This window comes from Odontesthes bonariensis, chromosome 11 (assembly GCF_027942865.1).
Source record: "Odontesthes bonariensis isolate fOdoBon6 chromosome 11, fOdoBon6.hap1, whole genome shotgun sequence".
Lineage (NCBI taxonomy): Eukaryota > Metazoa > Chordata > Actinopteri > Atheriniformes > Atherinopsidae > Odontesthes > Odontesthes bonariensis.
Genome location: NC_134516.1, coordinates 2,033,916 through 2,040,380, shown reverse-complemented (window position 1 = coordinate 2,040,380; position 6,465 = coordinate 2,033,916). Strand labels below are relative to the sequence as shown.

Genomic DNA, 6,465 nt, shown 5'->3' with positions numbered 1-6,465 from the left:
GTCTGTGGCTATACCACTGGAGTCTGTAGCTATACCACTGGAGTCTATAACTATACCACTGGAGTCTGTGGCTATATCACTGGAGTCTGTGGCTATACCACTGGAATCTCTGACTATACCACTGGAGTCTGTAGCTATACTACTGGAGTCTATAGCTATAACACTGGAGTCTGTAGCTATACCACTGGAGTCTGTGACTATACCACTGGAATCTGTAGCTATACCACTGGAATCTGTAGCTATACTACTGGAATCTGTGACTATACCACTGGAGTCTGTGACTATACTACTGGAGTCTGTGACTATACCACTGGAGTTTTTAGCTATACCACTGGAATTTGTAGCTATACCACTGGAATCTGTGGCTATACCACTGGAGTCTGTGGCTATACCACTGGAATCTCTGACTATACCACTGGAGTCTGTAGCTATACCACTGTAGTCTGTAGCTATACCACTGGAGTTTATAACTATACCACTGGAGTCTGTGGCTATACCACTGGAGTCTGTAGCTATACCACTGGAGTCTGTGGCTATACCACTGGAATCTTTGGCTATACCACTGGAGTCTTTGACTATACCACTGGAGTTTGTAGCTAAACCACTGGAATCTGTAGCTACACCACTGGAGTCTGTGGCTATACCACTGGAGTCTGTGGCTATACCACTGGAGTCTGTAGCTATACCACTGGAGTCTATAACTATACCACTGGAGTCTGTGGCTATACCACTGGAGTCTGTGGCTATACCACTGGAGTCTTTGGCTATACCACTGGAGTCTATAGCTATACCACTGGAGTCTCTGGTTATACCACTGGAGTCTGTGGCTATACCACTAGAGTTTGTGGCTATACCACTGGAATCTGTGACTATACCACTGGAGTCTGTGACTATACTACTGGAGTCTGTGGCTATACCACTGGAATCTCTGACTATACCACTGGAGTCTGTAGCTATACCACTGGAGTCTATAGCTATAACACTGGAGTCTGTAGCTATACCACTGGAGTCTGTGACTATACCACTGGAGTTTGTAGCTCTACCACTGGAATCTGTAGCTATACCACTGGAATCTGTGACTATACCACTGGAGTCTGTGACTATACCACTGGAGTTTGTAGCTATACCACTGGAATCTGTGGCTATACCACTGGAGTCTGTGACTATACCACTGGAGTCTGTAGCTATACCACTGGAGTCTGTAGCTATACCACTGGATTCTGTAGCTATACCACTGGAGTCTATAGCTATACCACTGGAATCTGTAGCTATACCACTGGAGTCTGTGGCTATACCACTGGAATCTGTGACTATACCACTGGAATCTGTGACTATACCACTGGAGTCTGTTGCTATACCGCTGGAGTCTCTGGCTAAACCACTGGAGTCTGTGGCTTTACCACTGGAGTCTATACCTATGCCACTGGAGTCTGAGGCTATACCACTGGAGTCTATAGCTATACCACTGGCGTCTGTGGCTATACCACCTGGGTCTGTGGCTATACCACTGGAGTCTGTGGCTATACCGCTGGAGTCTGTGGCTATACCACTGGAGTCTGTGGCTATACCGCTGGAGTCTATAGCTATACCACTGGAGTCTGTGGCTATACCACTGGAGTCTGTGGCTATACCGCTGGAGTCTGTGGCTGGCTATACCACTGGAGTCTGTAGCTATACCACTGGAGTCTGTAGCTATACCACTGGAGTCTGTGGCTATACCACTGGAGTCTGTAGCTATACAACTGGAGTCTGTAGCTATACCACTGGAGTCTGTGGCTATACGACTGGCCCTCCTTTTGACCCGGCTGTCATATATTGTCCTGTGCAGTGCAGCTCCCATCCCACCCTGTGGCACTGAGACAGAGGATGCTCTGTGGAAGTTTGTCAGAAGCTGAGGGGAGAGTCCAGTCCTCTTCAGCTTCCTCAGGAAGAAGAGCCTTTGTTGGGTCTTCTTCACCAGGTGGGATATGTGCATGGACCAAGTGAGGCCAGATGCGTATGCCCATGAACTTGATGCTCTCCACCTCCACCCCATGAATGAGGAGAGGGCTGTGTTCGGTCTTCCTGGATCTCCTGAAGTCCACAATGACCTCCTAGGTGTTGCTGGTGTTCAGGGTTGTTGTCTGTTCACTGAAGGAACACTCAGAGGGAACAACAGGTGGAATGATTGGCAGCAGAAATCACAACAGACACATATGGGGGAAATACTACCAAATGAAACAAGAAGCCTAACCCAAACAGAAACTCAGACCTTGGCAGTTTGTTACCAACAGACCGAACTTGTAGAGTTAAATTACCTGTTGAAGTCACAGTGTAGTTTCAGACTGTGGCCACCGGGGGGCTCTCACGGTCTCTGTTCAGGAGGTTTCCAAAGGGGCATCAGAGGGGGTCCCAACACGTGAGCCCTGTGGTTCTGGATGATGCCCCCTGCTGGTCACAGCTGGACCTGCAGCTGCTGTTGCACCCTGACTCATCAGGTCAGCTGCTGGGCCTCAGCCAGGGGATCTCCTGCTGACTGGGCTCCTGGGCGCTGATCCCAGGCTCGTTTTCAGGCCACAACACGCTCCCCTCAGAGGGCAGCAGCTGTTTTTAGGGGTTCATGTTTCAGCTGTCGGTCAGAGAAGGTTAACGTCTGTCAGCAGCAGGAAGGTAAACGGCATTAACTCCCAAAAATGTCCTTCTGCTGCTCACCAACATTAGAGCTCACCTAAGAGGTCATTTAACCCTTTGAGCACCAGGTTTTATGTAAAAAAACAAACATTTTCAACAAGATTTCTGCATTTTTCACTCAGTTTCTAATTTATTTTCCTATACTTTTTACCTTGACTTCGACTGAAAACATCCTTTAAATACTTTGTCTGATGTCATCTTATTCATATTATTATCATCTTATCCTGTTTGTTATCTGATGTGTGAAAATGACTGGATGAAAATAATGGATAATGGTCAATAATCCTAAAGGAGATCGTTAAGGAAGCATCGGAGCTCCTTTCTCTCCTAAAGGACGGTCCGGTGTTTCCTAAAGTAGATCGTCGAGGACGATTGGACCGGACCTGCTCTGTGAGAACCGTCGCTCATTCCCAGTCCTCAGAACTTGCTGGCTTTGGTCCTGACTGTAAAACCTTGACTGTGTTCGAAACCACCTACTACTCCCACTACTCATACTAATTTGAACTTTTTTTAAGTTCCCGGATGCATACTAGATTCTCCTAAATGTTGGGTATGCATCATGAGGTTACTACTCATACTCAAACTACCCAAGATGCAACGTAACGTGACGTCGCCAATCGTCATTTCCTGTTAAAACGGCAGTTTCAAGCTAGCTACAACGAGGGTAGGTTCACTTCCTGTTTTCAAAACAAAAGCACCAATTGTATGGTAATGGCTTTCCCTATGATAAAAGGCAACGGGTATTTTATTTTGTGAAAATAACCGGAAGTGCGTTAGCTCACTGCGGCTAGCTTTAGTAGCGCAGAATTCGTGGGAACAAAATGGTAAATAGCCGGTATTTTGTTTCCAATGTTGCTAAAGTTTACAGAGTTTAGAACTTAAGAGAAATCAGATTCAGGTCGGCTGATTTAGGCTCGGGCAGGAGAGAAATGCATTGTGGGTAAACGCTCTGCATACTGTCTGATCGATAAGTATGTAGTATGGAAGTATGTAGGATGTAGTATGTAGTATGTAGTATGGAAGTATGTAGGATGTAGTATGTAGTATGTAGTATGTAGTATGTAGTATGCAGTATGTAGTATGGAAGTATGTAGGATGTAGTATGCAGTATGTAGTATGTAGTATGTAGTATGCAGTATGTAGTATGGAAGTATGTAGGATGTAGTATGCAGTATGGAAGTATGTAGTATGTAGTATGTAGTATGCAGTATGTAGTATGGAAGTATGTAGGATGTAGTATGCAGTATGTAGTATGTAGTATGTAGTATGCAGTATGTAGTATGGAAGTATGTAGGATGTAGTATGTAGTATGTAGTATGTAGTATGCAGTATGTAGTATGGAAGTATGTAGGATGTAGTATGCAGTATGTAGTATGTAGTAGGCGGTTTTGAACACAGCCCTAGTCTTCTGATGACTGCAGCAGAGGATCAGAGGTGTCAGAACCAGAACCTGGACTAGAAGTCTGGTTCATGTGGCTGAACATGGATGTGTGGCTCAGAGTGTGAGAGCAGCTCTGCACCACCTCTATTCTTAGCAGCTGCCTCAGCCTCGTGCAGGAAACCAGACACCAAGGTCAGCGCAGACGGTCTGCATTTGGGCTGTCGGGCTGAAGAGGTTCTGAAACAAGGCCGAGACTCTGAAGAGGCTTTAACCACAGTGACTGATATACCTTCATTGTATTAATTATTCCTTTAAACCAGTGGTCTCTAACTGATCTGTGAAAGGGCCGGTGCTGCTGCAGGTTATTGTTCCAACCCTGCAGCAGCACAGCCGACTTGTTTCCTTCAATTAACTGAACTGTCTGCACTGAAGGTCTTAACCAGTTCAGCTGATTGAATGAAACAAGTCAGCTGTGCTGCTGCAGGGCTGGAACAATAACCTGCAGCAGCACCGGCCCTTTCACGGATCAGTGTGAGACCGCTGCTTTAAACAGAGAATAACGGGAGTTCTGAGAAACACTTTGTTGCCGTGGCACCACGACCTGTTGACCTCTGCGGCCGGCTCTGGAAAGCCTCTTCCTCACCTCCTCACCTCCTCATATCTGCCACTATCAGGCTGTGAAACCCGACCCGCTCCTCAGAGCAGAAATAACGACCAGGCTGGCTAAACAAGGCCAGGACGCCCTCACCGACGGGGTAAAAATAGTACACAGGAGCGCTGACGCAGCAGACAGTCTTTATTCAAACTTTATTGGCACGTCTCACAGTTACAACACAAACACAGCAGAGAATAGATCTACACGTAGAAAAGTAGAAAAAGGGCGGTCGGTGGCGTAGTGGGTACAGCAGCCGCCCCATGTACAGAGGCTATAGTCCTCGCTGCAGCTGGCCCCGGTTCGAGTCCCGCATCGGACGGCCCTGTGCTGCATGTTGTTCCCTCTCTCTCTGCCCCCTGCTTCCTGTCTCTCTCCAACTGTCCTCTCATTAAAGGCATAAAAAGCCCAAAAACATATTAAAGAAAAGTAGAAAAAGTAGAAAAGTCCTCCGGAGCGGTCAGCCGGACTCAGCCGGACTCGGTCACTCCTCCTCCTCCGCCCCCCCCGCCCTGAAGTCCATGCAGGCCAGCAGCGCCTCCACCGGCTGCGTGTCCAGGCTCAGGTGCTCCATGCTGTGGAAGCCGGGCTCGGGCCGCCGCAGGTGCGCGCCCTGCGCCGCCTCCCGGGCGTCCTGCAGCAGCTGGGCGGCGCTGAGCAGCAGCTCAGCGGCGCCGCAGCGCTGCAGGCTCTGCTGCAGCTTCTCCTGCAGCTGCTGGCATGTCTGCAGCTGCTGCCGGTGCTGCTCCGCCAGCGTCCGCAGCGCCGCCACCTTCTCGCGCTCCTCGCCGCCGATGTGCTCCAGCAGCTCCGCCTTCCGCTGCTCCAGGAGGGCGTAGAGCAGGTCGAAGCTCTCGCCCAGCCGCCGCCGCTGCCGCTCGCCGTTCTCCTCCACCTGCCGCCGCGTCTCCTCCATCTGCAGCGTGGCGGCCTGCACGCCGCCGTTGGCGGCCGCCAGCAGCTCCACGGCGGCCTGCAGCTCGCCCTTCTGGCTCTGGTAGACGGCGAGCAGCGGCGCCACCTGGCAGTCCTTGTGCTGGCCGAACACCTTGCACATGGAGCAGGTGGGCGTCTGGCAGCTGACGCAGTAGATGTTGATGCGCTCGTCCTCGTGCTCCGCGCACCGCGGCTCCTTGGCGTCCTGGTCTTTGAGGGGCGGGTCCTCGGCCGGCCGGCCGCCGCTCTCCTGCTGCTGCTTGTAGATGTCGATGATGTTCTCCACCAGCAGGTTCCTCTGCAGCCCGTACACGCCGTGGCGGTCCAGCACCACCTCGAAGCGGCAGGTGGGGCAGCGGAAGGTGCCCCCGGAGTAGTGGTAGGGGTTCTTGGACTCGTACAGGTCGTTGGCGCAGCCGCGGCACAGGTTGTGCTGGCAGGGCAGGATGACCACGGGCTTGGTGAACATCTCCAGGCAGATGGGGCAGCTCAGCTGCGTCTCCAGGTTCTCCATGGCGCCGAGGGGCCGCACCAGCTGGCCAGTCTGGATGTCCATGTTCTGATCTGATGAGAGGGGGCTGCAGCAGCCGGCTTTATACCCGAGGAGGACCCGCCCTGATCCCGCCCTGACTCCGCCCCCACCCGCCCTGACTCCGCCCCCTGCCCTGCTGTTGGTGCCCCAGATCAAAATAACTTCAGGCTGCAGACCTTCAACAACAACATTTTGCTCGAGGACTCGGTCACTTCTCCTCACCTGTCATCACCTGCTCCAGCGAACCGAGCAGAAAACAAACGAAAACAAGTGATGACATCACGGTTTGTTGTT

The 6,465-nt window shown here is 50.9% G+C and overlaps 1 pseudogene; it reads right to left on the bottom strand.

Annotated features, from left to right (window-relative positions):
* Positions 1–4,839: 4,839 nt before the first annotated feature.
* On the bottom strand, positions 4,840–6,195 carry LOC142391286 (E3 ubiquitin-protein ligase TRIM63 pseudogene; annotated as a pseudogene).
* Between the last annotated feature and the right edge of the window lie 270 nt (positions 6,196–6,465).